The following is an 8,859-nucleotide window of genomic DNA, read 5'->3' as shown; positions in this document are numbered from 1 at the left end:
AAAAAAAAAATTAAAATAAAATAGAAAAGACTTTGTAAAAAAAAAAAAAAAGGCCCCAAATAAAACAAACTGAAATGTGGCACAATCTGAGGAATCGATGCCCGTGTCATGGGCTGCACTGTCACCCTCCCACAAATCCATCTATCCAAGACTTAACTTCCGCACCTTGGAATGAGACATTTGGAGACAGGCCTTTCAAGAGGTATTTAAGTTAAAATGTAGGCATTAGGGTGGGCCTAATGGTATCCTGATGGACATCAGGAGATGGAGACACTTTAGCCAGCTAGGGTTGAGGAGTCCCTATAGCCATATCAATGGAGCACCATCCCTTGTCTGCTGTGCGACAATGGTCTATATCCTATCAATTATATTTAAATAAACACTGATTGGCCAGTAGCCAGGCAGGAAGTATAGGAGGGACTGTAGCGCGCGGAGATGTAGCTCGCACCATGGCGCTGTCATGTCGGGGGCACGGAGCCTGGGCACCGTTTGCTGTTCCCCGTCAAACTTGACAGACAACTTGTGCGCATGCGCTTGCAGCACGCCGCTCCCGCCAGCAGAAGAGACAACCGCAACAGGATTCTTCTCAGAACACACTTTATTGGAGCACTTACACTTTAGGTTGTAGAGAGGCAAAAGACCCCATCCCCGTGAAGCAGAAGAATATATACGGTGCCAGACAAAGCCCTGACGTGTCATCAACCCAATGGCTCAGGCCAGAATGGAGTGATCGTGCTTAAATTATGATTGGCCAGATCGGATGGCCAGATCGAAAGACTCCCCGCGTGTGTGTGTGGGGGGGGGGGTGGGGGCTCAGGCGCGCATGCGCGTGCGCACAAGTTGTCTGTCAAGTTTGACAGGGAACAGCAAATGGTGCCCAGGCTCCGTGCCCCCGACATGACAGCGCCATGGTGCGCGCTACAAGGGACAACCAGGCAGGAAGTAGAGGCAGGGCCACAAGACAGGAGAATTCTGGAAAGAGTAAAGCTATGTCTGCAGTCCTGTCCCAGCCACAGAAGAAGCAAGATGTGACTGCCCCGCCGAATAAGGTACTGAGCCACGTGGCTAATACAGATAAAAATAATGGGCTAATATAAGTTGTAAGAGTTAATAAGAAGCCTGAGATACAGGGCCAATCAGTTTATAACTAATGTAGACCTCTGTGTGATTTCTTCTGGACTTAACCATTGCAGGAACAGGGCAGGACAGAAACCTCAGTCCTAACACTTGTCTTTACATCATCTTGCCCTTCTCAGAGACCCCAAGGTCATGTGTAATTAAGGCAGATTTGCATGCACCTGGCTGAGGGGTGGCTAGATACTCAGGTGAGTGTTCCATGAGGTTCTCACTCAGTCCTTCCAAGAGAGTGCATCAGTTATGGTGATCTTTAGGCAGGCCCAGCAAGAATTCTAGAGATGATGTGTTTGTCTTGGAAGACAGTCCTGTACAACAGACAGTCTCTGGCCACAGTGATCATAGGAAGTGACAGAGCAATTTGTAATTATGGGATGTTGTAGTCTTATTTCTATTGCTGTGGTAAAATCCCTTGACAAAAGGCAACTTTGGGGAGAAAGGGCTTGTTTGACTTAACAATTCCAAGGTACAGTTCATCACTGAGAGACTATCCAGGCAGGAATCTGGGCAGCTGCTGGTCACATCACTTCTGCAGGCAAGAGCAGAGAGAAACAAGCATGTCGACTTGCTTGCTTGCTCTTGCTCTGATCAATTGCATTTTCCACTTTTCCACTGTTAAGGAATCCCTGACTAGGGAATGCTGCCACCCACAAGACAGTTCTCTACATCCTCTCCAAGACATGGCCAACCTGATCTAGACAATTCTTCACCTGAAGCCCTCTTCCTGGGTGACTCTGAATTCTGTCTAGCAGTTACAATTAACTAACATATCTGGGTAGCGGTGGTGGCGCATGCCTCTAATCCCAGCACTCAAGGCCTTTAATCCCAGTACTCGGGAGGCAGAGGCAGGTGGATCTTTGTGAGTTCGAGGCCAGTCAGATCTACAAGAGCAATTTCTAGGACAGGTAGGGCTGTTAAGGACAGAAAGTACTGTTACACAGAGAAACCCTGTCTTGCAAAACCAAAACAAACAAACAAACAAACAAACAAACAAAAAGAACTAACTAGCATCTTTTTGAAGGGTCACATGTAAAACAGGAAGTCAAAGGTAAACTGGGTCATACAATCCCTTCTGAGGACATGCTTCAAGAGCCTAGTGGCTTCCTACTAGGTAGGCTCTTCTGTAAGCACAATAGTTAGTAGAATGTTATATATGGGTCCTTTAGATGTTATCAGCCTCTGGCCAGTGACTGGTACAAAGGGCCTTGGGGCTATTCTAAAGAGCAAACTTGCCATGGCGCTCCCAAGGGTACTACAGAAACAGTCAGCTCAGCCTCACTACATGATGTTTTCCCTAACAGGGCCTGTGTCTTCCTCCTTTCCATTTCCTCATTAAACATGTACACTCTAATTCTGTCTTGGTTTCATCGCTGGAAAACGTACCAGTATGAGATCTTCAAATAATATTTGTTTCACCTCAGAAAGACATTTAGAGATTGTATTAATTACTTTCTTTTACTGTGGTGAGATGTTATGACCAATGCAACTTTTATAAAAGAAAGCATTTTGCCTGGCAGTGGTGGAGCACGCCTTTAATCCCAGCAATAGGGAAGCAGAGGCAGGCTGAGCTCTGTGAGTTCGAGGCCAGCCCTGTCTACAAGAGCTAGTTCCAGGACACCCAGGGATGTTACACAGAGAAACCTTGTCTCGAAGAACCAACCAACCAAATAAATATATAAATAAATAAAATAAAAACATTAAAAAAAAGCATTTCATCGGAGGTGACTCCACGGCCGCCATGGTGGAGAGAGTGGTGGCCCAGGCAGGTAGGCACGGAGTCAGGTTGGATGCTCTACCTTTCCGTTCCATGTCTGTTAGTAGGTTCTGCTCTGCCCCTCTCCCCAGCTCCCTCTCTCTTCCCATAGGCTCTCCCAGAAAGCTCTCCTCTGCTTAAGCAATTTTCCAGGCACCTCCAGCGGGGGACAAATTCAAACAGCTGAGCAGTATTTGGGCCACTGATCTTGCTGCCACCCCCCTGCTCCCGAGCCTCTTGAGAACTCTGGGTAGAAAAAGGTTCCGGCTTTGTGAGCTGCATGGTGCATATTTTTATTTTTTATTTTTTTCCGAGACAGGGTTTCTCCATAGCTTTTGGTTCCTGTCCAGGAACTAGCTCTTGTAGACCAGGTTGGCCTCGAACTCACAGAGATCTGCCTGCCTCTGCCTCCCGAGTACTGGGATTAAAGGCTTGCGCCACCACTGCCCGGCATGGTGCATATTTTGAAAGGTGTACCATCCCCCATTCTATAATCCTTTGCTTTCCATCTCTCAATTGTTATATAAAATCTCTGGGGGCCCATTTGTAACCTCGCTAGCTTTTGACACAGCTTTTGTCTTTCTCCTCCCCTCACTCCTTCTCTTCTTATAAAGTCTTTTCAGTGGGGTATGGGGGCAGGAACTGTGCACAACTCCATGGCTCATTTCATGAAAGAAAATGCCAGAACACGGGAGAGTTCTACAGTCTTGCCTGCGAAAGGGAACGGGGTCTCTCTGAGATAGACTGAGATATCCATAAAGCTTGGGGGACCTTTAGGAAGGCACTGTGACACTAGAGAACTGATTTGCGGGCACTGAAGGAGGAGCCTTCAAGACACCGATCTTTCATCCTCTGTTTCCTAGGGATGCCTCTTGCAGCTCGCAGGGAATTTGGTCACCAGAGCCAGATATCACACACTTCCCGTTCCCCTACTGTTCCAGATAGGCTGTTTAAGGGTAATGGCTTCTGTCACAGTGCAATGGTGGCTATGACAATGGCCCGCAGATAATTATCTTGTTTGCCATTCTGTGCGTGAGAGAAAAGAAATAAAATAGAGGCGCTTTGTTCTTAAATGATTTGGTTTGTCTATGAGCTCAGGTGAAGGAAAACACTCGCCCATCTTCCACGAAGGTAACTTAAAAAACAAACAAACACAAAACAAAACAAAAGACATTCTGAGAAACACTATACAGCTTTAAAGATACCAGCCCTTCGCACGTAAAAACTGACAAATATCAAGAGGAAACCAAAAGAAAACTTCCCATCATTTTCAAATAAGTCTATGCTTTCCCACACCCTCTTAAGTCTTAGGTATTTAGCCACCTTTAAGCAAGCCGCCGCATTTCCATTTTAAAAAAATTAAAATAACAGGAGGACGCGCCTGCTCCCAAGGGCTGGGGTCTTACTGCAGATCTAGGGGAGCACGGCAGAGGCTTCTGGAAAAGTCCACAGTGAATGCGGCCTGCAAACTGAACCAGGCCACGCGGGGACAGGCTGAAGCTGAGCGGCCAAGAGGCCAAAGGCCAGGGTAGCCGAAATGGCTGGGTTCTGTAGGAAAGAGAAGCCAGGGGAAGGGGCCCCACCCGCCCGGTCGGGTGAGAAGCGCAAGGAGCCAGGACTCTGTCCCAGGTAGGGACCGAGGGGCTCGGAGGCCAGAGTCCACACCTCCGGCCCTGAAACCTAACACGTCCCTCTGCTCTGACTTCAGACCTAAACTTTAGAGCGCCGCGATCGTCGGCACGGGAACGTCCACGGGTCTTGTTTGGCTCAAAATGACAACTCAGGTGTTGTCATAGCAAATGGCGACAAACCCTTAACATTTTACTAACTCAATAGAATTCCCAAGAAATGGCCCACTTGGTAGGAACTCTTTTGTGGAAACTAAGAACCTTATTTAAAAAGGAGCACTTTAGTATACTTGGTGAGTCTCCCTGCATTGTGTGAGTGGAGGGGGGTGACGGGGATTCACGTCTAGGGACTCCTCAGCAGGGGACAGGCAGCCAGGTTTTCAGCGCTGACCCGCAGAAACACAAACGCCCCCGTTTCTCTATGGGGATTCCGTGTTCCAGGGTCTTGGGTTTGTTTTAGGATCTTGGGTTCGTTTTATTCACAAATATTAGGTTCTAAAACTGAGGCTACAAAAACTCGAGCCAGGCAGGAGTCGAACCTACAATCTTCTGATCCGTAGTCAGACGCGTTATCCATTGCGCCACTGGCCCGTCGATGAAGGGCGCGGGGGCTTTCGGGATGACACCATCAGGTCGTCCTCAGCGGTCACCCGGGCGACGCGGGGTGAGAAAGGAAGCAGTGGCAGGGGCAGTCACGTGACTACTGGGAAGCCGCTGCAGTCCTTTCTGGGCGGCTCAGGGTGGCCAGTGAGGCGGGGCTGCGGTCGTGCGCATGCGTGAAACGGCGTGCGGCCGAGAGAGTCGCGAGTCCTGGGAAGTGCGCATGCTCGGTTCCAGTTGCCCGGCTGAATTTCCCGGACTCACGCTTGCTCAGTGTCAAGGGGCAGCGGGAAGCCTTTGTGTCCCTTCGATAGCTCAGCTGGTAGAGCGGAGGACTGTAGCTAACTCCCCGACAGGAGACATCCTTAGGTCGCTGGTTCGATTCCGGCTCGAAGGAGACCGTAACATTTTTCCCAGGTTTCCTCCGACTCCCAATTGGCCATTTTCAGCGTCCCCTCTCTCTGTCACCAACTTCCCCCAGTTCCTCCTGGCAGTTCCAAAACTTTCGCTCCCTTTCGGGCTCGTCCGCCTCCGCGCTTGCGCAACCTTTTGCGCCCCCCCCCACACACACCCTAGCGTGTTCACACACGCTCCCGATTGCAGCTGCTCCCCGGCCGATGGTCGCTTCCTTGGGCTCGCGACCCCGCGAACTCCGAGGTGACACACGGCCCCACGCAGGACTTGCTGGAGCGCCGCCCGGGGCCGTGACGCGGCGTTATGGAGCTGATCTGCCAAAAGGCCACCCGCTCCCTTCGATAGCTCAGCTGGTAGAGCGGAGGACTGTAGGCGTACGACCGTGGTCATCCTTAGGTCGCTGGTTCGATTCCGGCTCGAAGGAAGGAGCTCATTTTTTTAATTTATCAGTTTCAGCGACGAAGCTTATTCAAAGCACAATTTCTTTGCCTAGCTGTGCTCTGCACTTCCTCTAGTGGAACAGAAAAATAGTCGCGACCAGCAGTGGGGGATTAGCTCAAATGGTAGAGCGCTCGCTTAGCATGCGAGAGGTAGCGGGATCGATGCCCGCATCCTCCAGTCATTTTTTCTCTTCGTGTTTCTTTGGTTTTCCCTTTGTTTTGGGATCTACCTTAATTCAATAGAAAGACTGTCAGCAAAGCTCAACGAGGTGGCATTTCACCTCTGTGTTTTGTCCAAAACTCCCAGGTTCGCTGAAGCTAAGCGAATGAAGCAGGACCTGCTCACCGAGCAGCTGTACACCGACTGAGCCGAGGCTCCCCGGCTGGGAGGCTGCCTGGAGGCCGAGCCTAAGGCTGGTGCCCAGGGTCGACCAACTGCAAAGAGGCTGGGACACCAGGGCCCTCCCGGAAGAAACTGTGGAGCGTTGCGTTGACTAGGGACCAGCTCGGAGGGAAAATTGAAAATTAAAAATAAATATTTAAAAGTTCAATTTAGGCACCTCTTGTACACACACACACACACACACACACACACACCATACTCTAAAGCAAACATTTAGATAGTGACATAGCACTCAAAATTCTTTTTGGGAATCGGCTACCCTCTCCTATTTTCTAGAATAGAGTCTCAAAAAGAGTTATTGCCTCCAGAAGCCATCTTGTGGTTCCCACAACACGGAGCGTTACCCTTTCAGCCAACGGCAGAATTATTTACCCTTTTGAGGATCACAAAAGAATCATAAATCATTTGTACATTTTAGAGTCCTGGGCAACTTGTGTGCCTTTCTTTCCAGTGTATAGAGCTGCTGCCTTCCACTGTCTACCCTTCCGTTTTTAATCTCACTTTGCTATTTTCAGTAAGGTTTTTAATGGAATCTTTGAACCACTTAAGTATATCTCCCTACATATAAATTATGCACTTTTAATTTTTTTTTTTTATTTTTAGTGTCTTGAGGCAAAGCTTTAGTAGCCCAGGGTAGCCTTGACCTGCCTCTCTCTCCCAAGTGCTGCGATTAAAGGCCCGTGGTACCACATCCAGCAGGCCTGTATCTCTTGATTGTCTACCTCAGTTCTCCCGGAACTGAGATTACCAGTGTTCCCCTCAATGCTCTGCCATTGAAGTATTATCTGTGAACGGTAGCAACCCTTCTAAATGTACGTGATGAGAAGAGAAAGGAGTGGGCAAGTCCAGGACTAGGAAGGACAGCACCTGGGCCAGAATCAAGTCACTTCCTGAGGTCAGCAACCCAGGCAGGGAAGTCTCAGACGGTCACAGGTATAGATCGGGAGGCGGCATCACACAGAACCTAGTCATGTGGGCAGTGAAAGCCAGTGGTCTGTCCTGGCTCTGTAGGACCTCGGACGGGTTGTTCAGCTGCTAGGTTATCTCTATTTCATCATCTGCAAAACACGCTAGCTGCAGCGGCGCATCCTTTCCATTAAGATAGAACTGGGGATCTCTTAGTTCAGTGCAGGAAAGGGGAATCTAGGGGAGAGGAGAAAAAGAGGAGGGAGAGGAAAGGGATGGGGGAATAAGAGGCACCAACAGGGCTTTGCTGGCATGCTGCAGAGACTCAGACAGATTTCAACACCTAGAGACCTGATAGACCCGCCACACCTACAGTAAGGCCCAGAGGATTTACAGGTTTCTCCGTGTGCTGTGCAAATACGTAGGACGTTGCCGGGAAGGGGTGCTTAGACCTCTGGAGCAAGGGAAGCAGACAAGCCTGGAAACGAAGGCTAAGCACACTGAGGAATGGTCACATCACTGCATGTGTACACCTACTGACATGTTTACTGAGGACTCACGGGGGCAGGGGAGTGTGGCTAAGGTGGTCCTAAGAAAGACCTGGAGCCCACGTGAAGCTTTCGGTGTGTGCCACCTGGTGGGCTGTCGCTGATAATTTCTAGCCCAGAAATTGTCCCGAGACACGTTCAGAAGAAAGTTCAATATATAGATTTTACACATTTCCTCAGAGATCCGTATGATGAAGTGAAATGTATAAAAGAAGAGCTTTGAAGCTGGAGCTGTTATCAAGGTGAAAGACAGCGTCCAGTGAGAAGTTTACAGTCAGCCTGAGGAAGAACCACCACAGCAGTCTAGCGGAGTTCACGTCAGTCACTTCCCTGCAATGTTCATCCTTGTGAAATGTTGCTTCTCATTAAAAGCTTAAAAATCATGTGTTCAGTGTTCTTATGGCCAGGTAGCAGGAGAAACTGTGAAGGGCCGAACAGGCAGAAGCAGTGTAGGAAGCATTCTGTAGACGTCCTGAGTCAGGCCTGGGGTGGAGGCCACACTAGGAATCCCATGGCAGCAAAGAGAGCTAGGGCCTGTGTTTTGTTTTTCAGTAACTTTGAAGGTTGTTATGTGATGGCAAATTCTTCAGACAAATAATGATTAGGACTGCTTCTGTTGTTGCAGTGATAGCTTCCTGTAGTCCAGACTCCCGTTAATAGGATGAATGGAGTTTGGCCTTGGGCTCCACCTCCCAAGTGCTGGGAAGACAGGCATTTAGCAAATCAAACATGGCTTTTGAGGAAGTGCTTTACAAAACCATATCTTCAGCTCTAAGGAAGCAAAGGAAGAGCCATTCTCTCTCGGAGAGCTGACCTTTGGAGGCTTGTGGGGAGCAGAGGAAGTCCTGACTGACCATGTATTGTTAACATGGAGTCCATGTCAAGGACCCCAGTGCGTCAGACTGGGGAGCAGCAAAGCCTTCCTCAGGCCCACGTACTAGTGAGGAAGGACTGGCCTTTAGCTAAGACCAGGGAGTGCAGGTCCTCAGGGCCTGTCTGTGAAGGCATTTCCGGGGGGCGGGGGGGGGGGGGG

General features: G+C 49.4%; 4 non-coding genes across 4 annotated transcripts; 3 read left to right on the top strand and 1 right to left on the bottom strand.

Moving 5' to 3' along the window:
* Positions 1-5,033: 5,033 nt before the first annotated feature.
* Trnar-acg (transfer RNA arginine (anticodon ACG)) lies at positions 5,034-5,106 on the bottom strand. Its single transcript has one exon. It is a non-coding gene; the product is annotated as a tRNA-Arg (tRNA).
* Positions 5,107-5,419: 313 nt separating this feature from the next.
* On the top strand, positions 5,420-5,512 carry Trnay-gua (transfer RNA tyrosine (anticodon GUA)). The gene is made up of 2 exons: positions 5,420-5,456; positions 5,477-5,512. It is a non-coding gene; the product is annotated as a tRNA-Tyr (tRNA).
* A 352-nt stretch (positions 5,513-5,864) lies between these two features.
* Positions 5,865-5,953, top strand: Trnay-gua (transfer RNA tyrosine (anticodon GUA)). Its single transcript is given in 2 exon segments — positions 5,865-5,901; positions 5,918-5,953. It is a non-coding gene; the product is annotated as a tRNA-Tyr (tRNA).
* A 121-nt stretch (positions 5,954-6,074) lies between these two features.
* On the top strand, positions 6,075-6,147 carry Trnaa-agc (transfer RNA alanine (anticodon AGC)). The gene has a single exon. It is a non-coding gene; the product is annotated as a tRNA-Ala (tRNA).
* The last annotated feature ends 2,712 nt before the right edge of the window (positions 6,148-8,859 follow it).

This window comes from Alexandromys fortis, unplaced genomic scaffold (assembly GCF_014885135.2).
Source record: "Alexandromys fortis isolate MF-2015 unplaced genomic scaffold, M_Fortis_MF-2015_v1.1 scaffold_41, whole genome shotgun sequence".
Lineage (NCBI taxonomy): Eukaryota > Metazoa > Chordata > Mammalia > Rodentia > Cricetidae > Alexandromys > Alexandromys fortis.
This window is presented reverse-complemented; position numbering and strand designations above follow the sequence as displayed.